Raw genomic sequence first — 13,518 nt, forward strand, 5'->3', positions numbered from 1 at the left:
ATACATAATTTGCACATACAAAAATACAATACAACAATAAGATATTTGTCTGCCAAAATACAGAATTGCCGAATCCATATGGTGCTTCCAAAAGTGATTTAGGTTAGGTGATAATGGGAGACGTATTCCTCCAACAGTAACCATAATTCAGGTGAAAACTAGATGAATATAAACAAATAGTATTAATACAATAACAAGAAAAAGGAAAGTAAAGAAAATACTATAGAAATAAAAACTAAATAATAAAGAATAAAAATAAAATAAAAAATAATAAAAACAAGGGGAGGAAAAAGTCAAAGGTCTAGAGATGACGCCGAACACTACAAAAACGATGAAAAACTCAATTGCTCATTGAGGCCAGCTGGTGTCATTGTGTCGAGAGTCACAATCCAACGGCACTCTTTTTGTGTAAGAATGCGGACATAGTCCCCACCACGTGTACCCAAATGTACACAGTCAATCCCCCATACTTTCAAATCCCCCGGATTACACTTGTGTTTCAGCCTGAAATGCTTGGGGATTGTTTTCAAAGAGTCCACGTCGTCCACATCACGCGCGGCCTCAATATCTCTCACGTGTTCGCGAGTGCGAACACGTAACTCACGAGATGTTAAACCAATATATACCAAATTACAACTACATTTAGCGTAGTATACCACATGTGTGGTGGTACAGGTTATGTATTCTCTGATCTCAAATGTTCTGAGGCCGCTCGATGATGCGAAGGACGTGGACTTAACATGATTTTTGCACGCCATGCATTTTCCACACGGGAAGAAACCTTTCCGTTTCCCCCCGGAATTGAAAATAGATGTCTTTTTGGGGACATAGTGACTAGTCACAAGCTCATCCTTCAGATTTCTGCCCCTACGTGATGTCATTAGGGGTCTAGTCGAGAGTTGATCACACAAAGTAGGGTCAGTCATTAGGATTGGCCAATGTTTAGTAAGAATTCTCCTCATAGTGTCCCATTGTTGGTTATATGTGGATATGAAGCGAATTGTTCCCCCACCACTTTTTTTGTTCATACTTTTATTTTGCCCCACCAAAAGGGCACTACGGTTTGTTGCTTTTGCTCTAACATAACCTCTCCTAATACTCCTATTACTATATCCCCGATCTCTAAATCTCTGCCCAAGGTCCATAGCCTGTCTTTCAAACAATAGATCTGATGTACAAATTCTCCGTGCCCGGAGAAATTGACCAGTAGGGATGGCATTAATTGTGGACTGAGGATGTGAGGAGGCCGCATGTAGGAGTGAATTAACAGATGTTTCTTTACGATATAGATCCGTATGTATAGATCCATCATCATGTACCCTTAATTCAACATCCAAAAAAGAGATACTACTCCTATCAAAATTATAGGTAAGTCTGATGTTGGACCTCCCACAGTTCAATCCCACCATAAACTCACTAAGTTCAGAGGCAGAGCCCTGCCAAATAAACAAAACATCATCAATAAACCTAAACCATCCAAGGATTTGGGGAGCGGCATGTGCGCCATCCAAAAACAAACCCCTCTCCCACAAACCGAGAAAGAGGTTTGCATAGGAGGGCGCACACGCCGCTCCCATTGCTGTACCCCGCTTCTGAAGAAAGAAGCGGTCCTTGAATGTAAAAAAGTTGTGGGTGAGAACGAAACGTAGGAGGTCCAACACCAGCTCACGTAAATCAGCTTCCAAATTACTGCTCTCAAGGTAAAAACGTGCGGCCTCCAAACCATCCTCATGATCAATACTCGTGTAAAGCGATTCGACGTCCGCCACAACGAGAAATGCGTCAGAATCAAGAAAAATGCCATCTAATCTCCTCAGGACGTCCGTCGTGTCCCTGACATAGGAGGGCAGCGTTTCCACCTGAGGGTGCAGATAATGTTCAATGAATTTGCATATTGGATCGCAAAGCCCTCCAATGCCAGAGACAATCGGACGTCCCGGGGGAGAAACAGGATCCTTATGGACCTTGGGCAAGAGATAAAAGGTCGGGATAACTGGACACTTGATGATCAATCCACTCAACGTTTTTTTAGAAATGACCCCTCTCTCATATGCCATCTCCAAAATACATAGTAACTCCTCTCTAAATACTGATAGAGGGTTCTGAGATAGCTGGACATATGTATTCTTATCCCTCAACTGTTTGAAGGCCTCCCTCTCATATTTCTCCACCGGCCAAATGACGACATTCCCCCCCTTGTCAGCTGGCTTTATTACAACATCATCAAGTAATTTAAGTTCCTGTAAAGCCCTCCGTTGTATACCTGTGAGGTTATCCCTCTTTCTGCTATTCATAACCATCTTAAATTCCTCCGTCACCATCCTAGTAAAAATGTCAACCTGTGGGCACAGTGACAAGGGGGGGAATGTCGTCGATTTAGAAAGAATTGGCGGCGGTAAAATACCTGCAGATTCCCGTAAGGACTCTCGTTCCAAATCCTCCAAAGTGTCTAATACTTCTTGATCTGTGATGGTTCTCACATCCTGTTCCACGGCTGATCTGTTATGGAGTTTACGCAGAACCAGCTTCCGAGCGAACAAATGTAGATCTTTTAATGCTACAAAAAAATTAAAGTTGTTAGATGGAGAGAAGGATAATCCAAGGCTCAATACCTCTTTTTGAGTTTCACTCAACACATGAGAGGATAAATTTATCACCTCCAATGCGTTGGTCTTGGCTTTTTTATCAATCGGTGGAGAGGTCGGTATCTTCCTTTTCGAATTTTTCTTTCCACCCCACTTGGTTTTATTGTCCCTTGGATAGTCTCTTCTCTCCCACAATGTCCTAAGGCCATGTGATTCATAATTCTTGTCCTCAACTGAGGACATAGAGGAGATAGAGGTAGATCTCCCCCTTGAATAGTGTCTATTTTCAATCCTATTCCTTTTCCATTTATAAATTTGGTCGTTCTGGAAGTCTGAATAATCACGTTGATATTTTCTGGTTTTACCCTCAACAATCTCTTTTTCCCACTTCTGCTGATCAACGTCAATTTCACCCCTCAGTTTCAACACTTTCTCTTGGGTCAGCTGTACACGGGCACGGAGAATTTGTACATCAGATCTATTGTTTGAAAGACAGGCTATGGACCTTGGGCAGAGATTTAGAGATCGGGGATATAGTAATAGGAGTATTAGGAGAGGTTATGTTAGAGCAAAAGCAACAAACCGTAGTGCCCTTTTGGTGGGGCAAAATAAAAGTATGAACAAAAAAAGTGGTGGGGGAACAATTCGCTTCATATCCACATATAACCAACAATGGGACACTATGAGGAGAATTCTTACTAAACATTGGCCAATCCTAATGACTGACCCTACTTTGTGTGATCAACTCTCGACTAGACCCCTAATGACATCACGTAGGGGCAGAAATCTGAAGGATGAGCTTGTGACTAGTCACTATGTCCCCAAAAAGACATCTATTTTCAATTCCGGGGGGAAACGGAAAGGTTTCTTCCCGTGTGGAAAATGCATGGCGTGCAAAAATCATGTTAAGTCCACGTCCTTCGCATCATCGAGCGGCCTCAGAACATTTGAGATCAGAGAATACATAACCTGTACCACCACACATGTGGTATACTACGCTAAATGTAGTTGTAATTTGGTATATATTGGTTTAACATCTCGTGAGTTACGTGTTCGCACTCGCGAACACGTGAGAGATATTGAGGCCGCGCGTGATGTGGACGACGTGGACTCTTTGAAAACAATCCCCAAGCATTTCAGGCTGAAACACAAGTGTAATCCGGGGGATTTGAAAGTATGGGGGATTGACTGTGTACATTTGGGTACACGTGGTGGGGACTATGTCCGCATTCTTACACAAAAAGAGTGCCGTTGGATTGTGACTCTCGACACAATGACACCAGCGGGCCTCAATGAGCAATTGAGTTTTTCATCGTATTTGTAGTGTTCGGCGTCATCTCTAGACCTTTGACTTTTTCCTCCCCTTGTTTTTATTATTTTTTATTTTATTTTTATTCTTTATTATTTAGTTTTTATTTCTATAGTATTTTCTTTACTTTCCTTTTTCTTGTTATTGTATTAATACTATTTGTTTATATTCATCTAGTTTTCACCTGAATTATGGTTACTGTTGGAGGAATACGTCTCCCATTATCACCTAACCTAAATCACTTTTGGAAGCACCATATGGATTCGGCAATTCTGTATTTTGGCAGACAAATATCTTATTGTTGTATTGTATTTTTGTATGTGCAAATTATGTATTGGACTGTACTTACATGAATGGTCATATTATTATATGTGATATGTATTGCTGGTCTTCACTTTATGCACTGTCACTTTTTCACGTGTTGTTAACTGTTTTTATATGGTTCGAATCATGATACTACCGTGACTCTTTCATTCGGCGGAGGATGGGGTTAAACTTCGCATTGAGGTATTGATGTGTTCTTATGGGAGGGTTGGAACGCCTGTGATACTAGTGCGCATGTCTCCGGTGTGGTCGCGGGTTGCGGCATCATTGCGGGCGCCTGTTAGTGACGCGTGCGGGTCATTGACGTCATCGGGGTTTTCCCCGTGACCCGCAGCGCCATGATGGCGCCGGAGTGATGCGGCTCTGCTGCGCCTGCCTCGGCCACATGCGCCGCTGATGGTGATCACCAGGTGGCTATTTAAGGAAGCTTCGCCCCCTGAGGAAGCTGTTGTGAAACGCGCGTAGGGGCGCGTGGGTACCCCCATGGACGGGAGCATAGGTAAGGTCCACTTATGGTCTTTGGTATTTTCCACTGCATAGCCACTGTGCTGTTTAATTTGGAGGGATCCAGTTACCTGTGACCTAGGAGATTATATCAGCTAGCCTTTGTTATTCAATGCACTGGGCATTGTATGGCTCTTGCTTCTTTGTGTGACTGACACATGATATAGTGGCTTTATGTTCGTGTCCAGGGGGTGCCATCACTTAAGGTGCACCATTAACCCTTTATTTTTGCTCTGTGTGGTATTCTGTATTGATATGTAATTTTAAATGGAATTTAATAAATTTGATATATTTTATATACTTTGGTTGTCTGCTCCAATTTTTTGTTATATTGGGCTGTAGGTAAGTATGTAGTGTTTTTTTTTTTTACTTTTAGCATGGTAACCAGGGTAAACATCGGGTTACTAAGCGCGGCCCTGCGCTTAGTTACCCGATGTTTACCCTGGTTACCAGTGAAGACATCGCTGGATCGGTGTCACACACGCCGATCCAGCGATGTCCACGGGAGATCCAGCGACGAAATAAAGTTCTGGACTTTATTCAGCGACCAACGATCTCCCAGCAGGGGCCTGATCGTTGGTCGCTGTCACACATAACGATTTCATTAACGATATCGTTGCTACGTCACAAATAGCAACGATATCGTTAACAATATCGTTATGTGTGAAGGTACCTTTAGTTTTGGTGCAGGATGAGAAGGTTACACTTTACCTTGATTTTGACAATATCAAATTGCATTATTTCTTACAGAAAGAGATTTGGAAGGAAAAATTCCGAAACACCCTATATAGAAAACCATAATAATGAGATAATATGCAAAAGCACATTTTTCATGTATTTTTCCTCCTTGACTTTTAATGGAAATAGCTGCATACATGTACTGTCATATGTCAGTTTCTACCTGGTGGTGGCTGCTGTTTCTATTTTACCTGGTGGATCACATGATAGATGGCCCTACTGGTGGGACCACACCTATCACACATTCCTAAATGTAAGGAATGCACAGTACATGCAGTATATTGCTGTACAAGGATCTTCTGCATTGTGTGAAGATGTACCAAGTAAAGCTTTGGGCCAAGAAGTTTAAATGGCGTAGAGAATGAATTGAAGATGACCAGCATTCAAGGTGACCTGTTGAATGATCTTCAGAGGAAATGTGCCATAACCTGGAGGCCGTGATTTTAGAATATTGTCGAGTCAAAGTCAGTGTTATAGCTCATAAACTACTGTATTTTTCGGACTGTAAGCACTTTTTTCCTCCAAAAATGTAGAGGAAAATGGGGAGTGCGTCTTATAGTCTGAATGTACCGCTTCTGGCTGTGGTGGGGAGGTGGCGGAGCCGCGGGTCACAGGAGGCTGGAGCCAGCAGCTGCGGCTAACTCCTGTGCCTGCTGCTATAGAGAAATGACTATTCAATGCATTCCATGGGTGTGGAGGGCAATGAATATTCATTTCTCTTTACTAATAGTATCTTGCTATGATTGGCCCCCAACCCTGGTCCTGGTATGAATGCCCCGTCCTTATGATTGGCCCCCACCCCATTCTAGTATGCATGACAGCTCACAAGTTCGCAATTCGTGAGCTGCTATCAGATAATGCGGCTTCATGGAGCTTAACCATCCACCCTACAATGCAGACCTGGCTCCCAGTGATTATTTTCTATTTCAGAACCTGAAGAAATTTCTTCATGGCTTATGAGTTCCTGATGATAATGCAGTCAAAGAGGCAGTAACATGGTTCTTGCAGCAGCAAGATGTTTCCTTCCATTCTGAGGGAATCCGATCACTGGAGGCGAAGTGGAATAAGTGTGTTGAAGTCAAGGGGGATTACATTACAAAGTAGGAAGCTCAATTTTCTGAAAATATTGTTTTCATATTCAGGTAAATAAATTATTGAGCACCCCTCGTATATTGCTTTGAATGAATTGTACACACAGATCAGTGTGATCCATTGTACTGTATCTTGTTATTACCTTTCGTTTATTATGGGGCCTGGAACACTTTATCCACGATGGTCGGGGATGTCGTTTATTTTTAATTCTCGGCCAACAAGGGTGGCAAGGGCAAAGCATCAGTAGGGGAAGTAGAGAAATAAAAGATCACTTTCCCACTTTAGCAGTCTTGAGATGATTTTGTGGAAACTTGTTAGCCTATGACAGTGTTAAGGGGCTGAGAAGGAAGAGAAGGCTAAGATATAAAGATACCCCTAAAGGGTATGTGCATACAATGTCTTTTTCAGGTGGATTTTGTTCTCAAACCACCAGAAAAAGCATTAACTAAATACTCTAAAAAAGAATGAACATATGCATTTCTATGTAAAAACAACTTGCTATTCATATGTTCACTTTTTTGACCGTCTTTTAAGCGCCTCAGGTTTCCAAAGATGCCAAGTGGTTAAAATAAGTGGTCTGACTATTTTTCAGGCATTTTCCGCTCTGAAGATGCGCTTTACTTTATAATATGAGTGGTAGTGATGAGCGAAGGGGCTGATATAAGGTGTTATCTGAGCATTCTCAGGTGCTAATAGAATATCTTCGACGTGCTCGAATACAGTGTTCGAACTGCTGCAGCTGTTCAACAGCCATAACACATGCAGGGATTACCTGTTTGTTAGGCCGGTTTCACACGTCAGTGGCTCCGGTACATGAGGTGACAGTTTTTGCGGACCGTGTCTCCGTGTGCCAAACACGGAGACATGTCAGTGTTCGTGGGAGCGCACGTATTGCACAGACCCATTAAAGTCAATGGGTCCGTGTAAAGCACGTACCGCACACGGACGTTGTCCGTGTGCAGTCCGTGTGCCGTGCAGGAGACAGCGCTACATTAAGCGCTGCCCCCCCACTGGTGGTGAAGCCGCGATTCATATCTTCCCTGCAGCAGCGTTTGCTGTAGAGAAGATATGAATAAGTGTGTTTAAAATAAAGATCTATGCGGTCACGTGGGGCCACTCATTTACAGTAATGAATATGCGGCTCCACCTCCCATAGGGGTGGAGCCGCATATTCATGACTGTAATCGGCTGCCCCACGTGACCGCATACAGGAGAAGATGCGGCCAGGAGAGGAAGCAGCGCCGGCGAGGGAGTGAGCCGGGTGAGTATTTTCATAACAGCGGGGGGGGGGGGCGCACAGGGGGTGGGGAGGCGCTCAGGGGGTGGGAGGGCGGGGGCACATAGATCTTTATTTTAAACACTATTATTCATATCTTCCCTGCAGCAAACGTTGCTGCAGGGAAGATATGAATCGCAGCTTCAGCACCAGATGCTGGTACGTGTGGTACCCAGCACGATGCGTGTGGTACCCAGTGGGCACACGGGCGGCACACGTGTGCTGCACGTGTGCCACACTGATGTGCCACAAAATTGTAGGGGCACACAGACACGGATAATTCCGGTACCGATTTTTTCCGGTACCGGAATTATCTGGACGTGTGAGACTGCCCTTAGGCAGTCCCTGAATGTGTTGCGACTGTTGAAAAGCAAGGCATTAAGCTGTGGCGACTTGAACACAGTATTCAAGCACACTAAAGATACTCTATTAGCACACGAGCATGCTCAGATAACACCTTATACCAGCTCGATCGCTCATCCCTAAATATAAGTCAATGGGAAGGCTCAAAAGATGACTAAATGTCTTTTTTGAGCAGTTTGCCCTTGCTTGAAAAACTGCTAGCTCTTTCTCTATTGTTGAATGGAGCTAAAAAATATAAAATGACCAAAAAAACTCCAGTAAAAAAAACACAAAAATGCAAGAAAAAAACTGTGTTCTAAAATGTCAAACAAACGCTCAGGAAAAAAACCTTCCTCTTGAAAAACTAGGCAGATTCGTCCACCTAGTGAAGTTGTCATATTCATGTAAGGAGGTGGCGGGGACCCTCATTTGTCTCCTCTCTCTCTTTTACCATGTGTGGTACCCGGGTGGTTTGCCTGTAATGTTTTATGTCATCTGTCTGTATTGAATTGATGAGCTATGTTTGTATTGTCATAACATGCTCTCTTAACGTAAAACCTGTATTGTATATTCCCTCAGTTGTATTGTTAGGGTAGGGATAGAAAGAGTTAATAAAAGGGGCCGGTCTAGCCAGTGTGTAAGGAGCAGGAAGTTCCTGCTTCTGAGCAGAGACCAGGCAGGTTTGCCTATGGCAGGATGTGCTCCCCTGCTGAAAGCAGAATACACCCCTGGAGGGGAGAAAGGATTTCTACAGGACTGTCAGGCAATAAGAACGGGCACTAGGACAAAGGAGGTGCCCTCCAAGAGACTGTTAGCTCCCAAGAGCTGATTGGGAGCTGATGATTCTGCTGCTGCTGTTGCCGATGGAACAGCATCTTTGAACAGGGACAGCTCAGGAATTATTTTCTTCTCCTCTTCACCTTCGTTAAGCATGTTGCCACTGTTGGGCTCTAAAAAGTGTGACGCATGGTGCATCCAGAGGACGCCGTTCCAGCATGGAGCACAGCCGTGTGACAGAGGTAACCAACGGTGACCTAGGACTGGGACTAGAACTGTCTTTTCATGTGCAAGGGGCTGGGGTGCTTACTGATTGTGATCTATTGGACTCGCCCATGACTACCACCCCGTGCCACCTTGTAACATTCACATACCCTTATTGCCCAGAACTGGGAAAGCATAGTCATTGGCAACATTGAAATCACCCTGGACAGGTTGTTACCACCTGTCACTGAGTCTGTGCCCCCTGAAGAGTAGCTCTTTATGCCAAGTAAAGCTGTCTGTTGCCTGCACAGGCAGATGTTCTACAGTCTAGAATCATCACCACCACACCCCAGTAATTGCCATGAGTTAACCCCTAGTACACTGGGTGAACCTTACAATAAGAATATTGTTTTTTGGAAAATTATTCCCTTGGTGGTGCTGATTAATCTGAAAGCCATGGATTTAAATTTAACTGATTTATTGCTCAAATTCTTATCATTGTATACTTGGATACATTCTTTATCAAATGAGTCTCTAAGGAGTTCAGCTATTTATGTTTGAAATACTGTCCATAGACTAAATTACTATGTCACATTGACAATATAATACAACCACATCATATATTTGTGTTCTTTGGTCTCAGTTCGTATGATTTTACTTGCTGATCTTAACCATAAAAAATTAGCTCTATTCGCCAAACAGATTAGGGAAATTATTTTCTGAGCAGGATTTATGGTGTTTTTTGACTTGTGTCCATAATGAAGTGAGCATTACACAGAGCACTAAGTACATTATAGGTGACTGATATGATTCAGTCTCTTTTCACTTTTCCCTCTCCAGTCTGTATCCGGTAGGATACTCTCGCCCTTGTAGAACCTAACCTTTTTGTTAACATCAACAGCACAAATTATCACTTGAGCCAAGTCATCATCGTGTGTGCTGTGGTTTTCTTTGTTGATGTCTTTATTTTATTGAGTATAAGTTGTTTAGTATCTATTTATATAATTACCTTGTAATGTTTTTATTTCCTGTTCTGTCCAGATGTCATCGTATCCCAGAATTCCAAGTGGAGGAAGTTCACCGACCGCCTTATTGGGACACCCAAGTGATGGTTGTCTCAATATGAAAACTGGTGCTGGTACCAACCTATTGCGTGGTACCACCAGCGGAACACTGTCGCACCACACACACTCTATATGCCGTACGCACCACACACACCCTCACACTCACTCCCACACTCATGCGTACTCACACACTCACACTTGCACTCACACATACACTCACACACTCACACAGCCTCTTGCGCGGTACCACGAGTGGAACACCGCTGCGAACATGCCGCCACCGGGATCAGCCAAATGAAACACTGACTGCCACAATCTTTGTACAGGAGGAGTGCATGCGCAGTTTTAATGTGACCGCCGCTATCTGTCTGCACAAAGATGGGGCGGTCTGTTTGGCATTCGGCTGATCCAAGTGGCAGATGCGCGACGTGTCTACAGGCAGAGGAAAACAGTCACATTAAAGGGGTTTTCCCATGAACAAAAGTTAATTTTAAAAATTGACTGTTTCTGACTGTGTGCAGAGCATTCCACATCTCCTGAGCAGGGGAGGAAGCAAAAGACAATACTGACATTACAGCAAGAGAGCACAGTGAATTCATTTTGTGACATAAAATATTTAACTGACTGTTTTTAAAAAATATTTTACCTCACAAAATGTTTTGTTCATTTGTTGTTTAAAAAGCAAATATCAATGCCAACATGGCTCTTCATAAAAAGTACGCCAATGACAATGAAAGGAATGCAGCAAAGGCAAAACGTCAAAGTCAACAAAGGGAAAATGAGACTCTTGAAGAGCAACAGCATCGATGGGACAAAAACAGTGCATACAAGTGTAGGTGTCAAGCACATGAGTCCCCTGATGCAAAATTCATTAGATTATCACAGGATGCAATTAGGCAACAACAGCGCCACATGCCTGCCGCATCATGACATTACCTGTTATGACCTGGTGGTAAGGACATGAATGGACCTGGTGGTTAAAAGCAAACGGAATGACCTGATAGTTACTAATAATATAGAACGAGCTCTGAGACGTGGGAACTCTGCTGACCGCAATCCCTAATCCTATCACACACACTAGAAATAGCCGTGGATTGCTCCTAACGCTCCCTATGCAACTCGACACAGCCTAAGAAACTAGCTAGCCCTAGAGATAGAAAAATAAAGCCTACCTTGCCTCAGAGAAATTCCCCAAAGGAAAAGGCAGCCCCCCACATATAATGACTGTGAGTAAAGATGAAAATTACAAACACAGAGATGAAATAGATTTAGCAAAGTGAGGCCCAACTTACTGAACAGACAGAGGATAGGAAAGGTAACTTTGCGGTCAGCACAAAAAACTACAAAAAGACCATGCAGAGGGCGCAAAAAGACCCTCCGCACCGACTCACGGTGCGGAGGCGCTCCCTCTGCATCCCAGAGCTTCCAGCAAGCAAGACAAAAATCAAAATAGCAAGCTGGACAGAAAAATAGCAAACCAGAGAAAAACAAGCAGGAACTTAGCTTCTGCTGGGAAGACAGGTCACAAGAACGATCCAGGAGAGAACTAGACCAATACTGGAACATTGACAGGTGGCATGCAGCAATGATCTAAGTGGAGATAATTAGAGCAGCCAGCTAACGAATTAACCTCATCACCTGTGGAAGGAAACTCAGAAGCCGCAGCTCCACTCACAACCACCGGAGGAAGCCCATGGACAGAACCAGCCGAAGTACCATTCATGACCACAGGAGGGAGCTTGACAACAGAATTCACAACAGTACCCCCCCTTGAGGAGGGGTCACCGAACCCTCACCAGAGCCCCCAGGCCGACCAGGACGAGCCAAATGAAAGGCACGAACCAGATCGGCAGCATGAACATCGGAGGCAAAGACCCAGGAATTATCTTCCTGACCATAACCCTTCCACTTGACCAGGTACTGGAGTTTCCGTCTCGAAATACGAGAATCCAAAATCTTTTCCACCACATACTCCAACTCCCCCTCAACCAACACTGGGGCAGGAGGATCAACGGATGGAACCACAGGCGCCATGTATCTCCGCAACAATGACCTATGGAATACATTATGGATGGCAAAAGAAGTTGGAAGGGTCAAACGAAACGACACAGGATTGAGAACCTCAGAAATCTTATACGGACCAATGAAACGAGGCTTAAACTTAGGAGAGGAAACCTTCATAGGAACATAACGAGACGACAACCAAACCAAATCCCCAACACGAAGTCGGGGACCCACACAGCGCCGGCGGTTGGCGAAACGTTGAGCCTTCTCCTGGGACAATGTCAAATTGTCCACCACATGAGTCCAAATCTGCTGCAACCTATCCACCACAGTATCTACACCAGGACAGTCCGAAGACTCAACCTGCCCTGAAGAGAAACGAGGATGGAAACCAGAATTGCAGAAAAACGGCGAAACCAAAGTAGCCGAGCTGGCCCGATTATTAAGGGCGAACTCAGCCAAAGGCAAAAAGGACACCCAATCATCCTGATCAGCAGAAACAAAGCATCTCAGATATGTTTCCAAAGTCTGATTAGTTCGTTCGGTTTGGCCATTTGTCTGAGGATGGAAAGCCGAGGAAAAAGACAAATCAATGCCCATCCTAGCACAAAAGGCTCGCCAAAACCTCGAAACAAACTGGGAACCTCTGTCCGAAACGATGTTCTCCGGAATGCCATGTAAACGAACCACATGCTGGAAAAACAATGGCACCAAATCAGAGGAGGAAGGCAATTTAGACAAGGGTACCAAATGGACCATCTTAGAGAAGTGATCACAAACCACCCAAATGACCGTCATCTTTTGAGAGACAGGGAGATCCGAAATAAAATCCATAGAGATATGCGTCCAGGGCTTCTTCGGGACCGGCAAGGGCAAAAGCAACCCACTGGCACGAGAACAGCAGGGCTTAGCCCGAGCACAAGTCCCACAGGACTGCACAAAAGAACGCACATCCCGTGACAAAGATGGCCACCAAAAGGATCTAGCCACCAAATCTCTGGTACCAAAGATTCTAGGATGACCAGCCAAAACCCGAACAATGAACCTCAGAGATAACTCTACTAGTCCATTTATCAGGGACAAACAGTTTCTCCGCTGGGCAACGGTCAGGTCTATCAGCCTGAAATTTTTGCAGCACCCGCCGCAAATCAGGGGAGATGGCAGACAAAATTACCCCCTCTTTGAGAATACCCGCCGGCTCAGGAACACCCGGAGAGTCGGGCACAAAACTCCTTGACAGGGCATCAGCCTTCACATTCTTAGAGCCTGGAAGGTACGAAACCACAAAATCAAAACGGG

Source organism: Ranitomeya imitator, chromosome 6 (genome assembly GCF_032444005.1).
Source record: "Ranitomeya imitator isolate aRanImi1 chromosome 6, aRanImi1.pri, whole genome shotgun sequence".
NCBI lineage: Eukaryota > Metazoa > Chordata > Amphibia > Anura > Dendrobatidae > Ranitomeya > Ranitomeya imitator.